Genomic DNA, 3426 nt, shown 5'->3' with positions numbered 1-3426 from the left:
ACAGTGTTCATGGTTTGCTCACAATGAAACACGATTTATTTTACGTAACACTTAACCAACACTTTCCCAAGTTGTCGTGCAGGCAAATCTAAAATCCTAATCAAAACAGAACTTCCGAACGCCAGCAAGAATCTTGAAGTCAAATTGAAATCCAAGCTCATGCATTACGAGCGCAGAGCTTCATAAAGTTGTATGGAAATGTCAAAAACTGTAGAATCATTGGGTTCTGGAGTGAACGGATTTGAAGGGGATTCCAACTATTTTATTGGGGACCAACCGACGCTGGCTATAATTCAAGCAAGTTGGGACCCATCCAAGTTGGGAGCCGATTTGATTGGGAACCTGCTTGCTCAATTTGCAATGTTAGTTTGAACATACATTTGTGGTTTACCTTCGATTCGTAATGATGAATGGGTTCTTAATGTCTTTTGGAAATGCTTTTGTAGTTTGTTGAATTGAAATGTTTGGAAACTGTTCAACTTTGTATTTTCTTTCGTTCTTGTGTTTCTTAATCGAGTCTATATACCTGAAAATGTTTAGTACAAAACAGTGTGTACAATTTTTAAGCTATTTACAATATGACAATACTGATTGTGTCTCACTCTCATGTAAGCAATATAGACTCTGGTCTATAGAAAGGCAATTGGCATTGTGATATTGAAACCGAATAAGGCGATGATAATAAAATAAGAGGCAGAGGCATCAGTAACCAAAAATAACACAAAATTTACATTTTCATGGTATCTTATTCTACCTCACGATTTTTAAAGTCTAAAATTTGCTCTACCACGATACTATTTGTCTGTCGTGCTATTATTTATTCTTCCTTTAAATCTACCATGAAATTCCTCGATCTAGCCTGTTCGCTCTTCCTAGACAGCTCTGAATAAATAGAAATGAATCAACTCTCAACGTGGGTGTTTCCTATAAATCAAATTGGAATGATTTGCGCAAATCACAGGTAAGGACTTCACTTGGATTAATAGGAGTTGGATATGAATACTCATAAACAGCTTCAAATTATACGACGTTAAAATAAAATTTAATACTTTGAAATGTGAAAAAAAATCTTTACATGTTCTTTAAGTATATATTGATCTAGTTCACCTGATTAATACAGATTGGGAGAATATTGTTATAGATAAACTCTTTAAAAGATTAAATCATCTATATTTTGCAGACATGCGTACAATTGTGTACTTCATCTCATACTTCAGAGACGTCCAATACACGCAGTTATTTGAGGTCTTTCGTACTTAATAAAATTATTAGACTTATTGGGATCTTCTTTATCATAACACGGGGTTATCTTAGTGTCACTACGTCATCCGAAAGATATATGCGTGAGAAAATATTTCAATCCGAGACCTTTAACTCTTTAACTAAAAATACTAAGAAAATAAGGTAAAAATCTTAGCCATTTTAATAACAGTCCAGCACATAAAATCCAGGCCATCTTTTACAAGGTGCTTACTCTCAGATGATTTAAAGGCTCATTCTCGAAGCAATAAATAAATTGGACAGTCATTGGCCGTTTATGGTTCCAAGAATATGAGGTGATACATAGAGAATAGCGATGGGTGATTCATTACTTACGGGATGCTTTAATTTATATTGGATGTGATTATCTTGTGTTCTGGCTAGGTTAATATAGATTTGGTATCATATAGAAAGATTTTTTTTTGAAGAAACTTAATTTAAGTGCGGCGGAGGGAGTCGGGTGTTGGAACCACTTGGGTCTACTTGGCTGAATTAATTGATTGACTTTGCTGTTTTTGGTCTCCTCAAGATACCCGTCCTTACTACGCCCTAATATGACATGATATGACATATTTTGATAAAACTTAATTTCCCCTTTTTCGGTGTAACTTCCTACCTACACAATACACATTCTAATTAACAATAGTTACCAAAAGAGTTAATTATTCAGGTAACTTTTATGCTCCGAATTCTTGCATCTAATTATCCAATTGGTTCAAGGTTTAAACTAAAAATAAAGAATATAACACTAAAACATTCTAGATCAGTGAATAATTAACGTGTTGTAACAATCTCTCGATATGCTCATAATAGTGCAACGGTGTTGAGTTTTATGGAGCGCATTAAACACATTACGACCTCTTTGCTCTGTGTTCGTATATCCTGTATTAATTATGATAAACAGCTGTGGCTGATTGTTTTGTAATTATACAAAAGGAACAGACTAGACAACAGGTTAAGGTATAATATTTAAATATTAACTTTCTAGCCATCGCGGTTCATGACACGCAGGCTGGTGACGGACTGTCGGACAGAAAGACGGGCCTTAAGCTGAAACTCAGCTTTTGGATTCTGTTTTTACACTTGGGATGCGGAACCCTAAAAACATAAAAAGGCAAAACAATCAGGGAAGTAAGTGTTTGTCTATTATTCTTTGACGTAGCGTTTTTAGACTATTTTAATTCGCCTTTAAATAAACTTTTAACCCAAGTTGTAGAGTCCAAGATATTACCTACATAACTTACATTTTACGTAACCTAAAAAACTATAAAATTCAAAACATAAAGTGGATCTAGATGAAATCATAACCCAATTTAAAAATAACGAGATTGGTATTGACACTTTGTAAAAACAATAAACTGTTATCACATAATTACTTTCACACGTTTTTGTGATAACCCTACATAATACGTCACTGCGCATAGATCCGATAGATAGCACTCAACTATTTCGCTTGCCCCACCATCGCCTCCGTGGCGCAATTGGCTAGCGCGTTCGGCTGTTAACCGAAAGGTTGGTGGTTCGAGCCCACCCGGGGGCGTTTCTTTTTGTTTTAATTTTTCTTCTGTAACGAAAACAAAAGGCATATCTAAAACATTTTTTTATTAAACATTTTATTTTAAACAAAAATATAGGAATAAAAAAACCCAGCTGTGATTTTCTTCTTTTCGTATTAGCAAAACTCAAAAGATTATTCCCGCAAGCATTTCCACGACAAAATAGTTATTTTCCTCATAATAAATGGGAGAAACTAGGCGGGGTTGTGAACCTTTTGAATGGGTTCATTAACGCTTTCACGGGAACTAGGTCTCGCCTGCCTTAAGCTACATATTTTGTAAAAATGTTACTTACCTCTGATATTACGACTTGGTTTGTGGTTCGTCGGATTTATTTTATTATATTTTGGTGAAGCCAAATTCTTATTTACCAAGTTATGGACCTATTTACGTTAGCTGGGGTTCTTTTATATTTATATAGGTAATTTGTTATGTTATTTGGTCAGTCTGAATTAAGTTAGAAGTAACAAACTAAATCAGACTGATTTAAACGTCAAAACACCTTGCATACAAACATTTTTGCAGTGCCTCGACACAGGGACTTAATTCTTTACTTTACTGCCGAATACGTTTCTAACGGAAAATAGATTGATTATTGAATAAATTTGTC

At 34.5% G+C, this 3426-nt stretch overlaps 1 non-coding gene across 1 annotated transcript; it reads left to right on the top strand.

The window, feature by feature from the left end:
- Nucleotides 1-2726: 2726 nt before the first annotated feature.
- Nucleotides 2727-2800, top strand: Trnan-guu. The gene has a single exon. It is a non-coding gene; the product is annotated as a tRNA-Asn (tRNA).
- Nucleotides 2801-3426: the final 626 nt, after the last annotated feature.

This window comes from Trichoplusia ni, chromosome 4 (genome assembly GCF_003590095.1).
Source record: "Trichoplusia ni isolate ovarian cell line Hi5 chromosome 4, tn1, whole genome shotgun sequence".
NCBI lineage: Eukaryota > Metazoa > Arthropoda > Insecta > Lepidoptera > Noctuidae > Trichoplusia > Trichoplusia ni.
The sequence above is the reverse complement of the archived record's forward strand: the minus strand, read 5'-3'. Positions and strand labels throughout refer to the sequence as shown.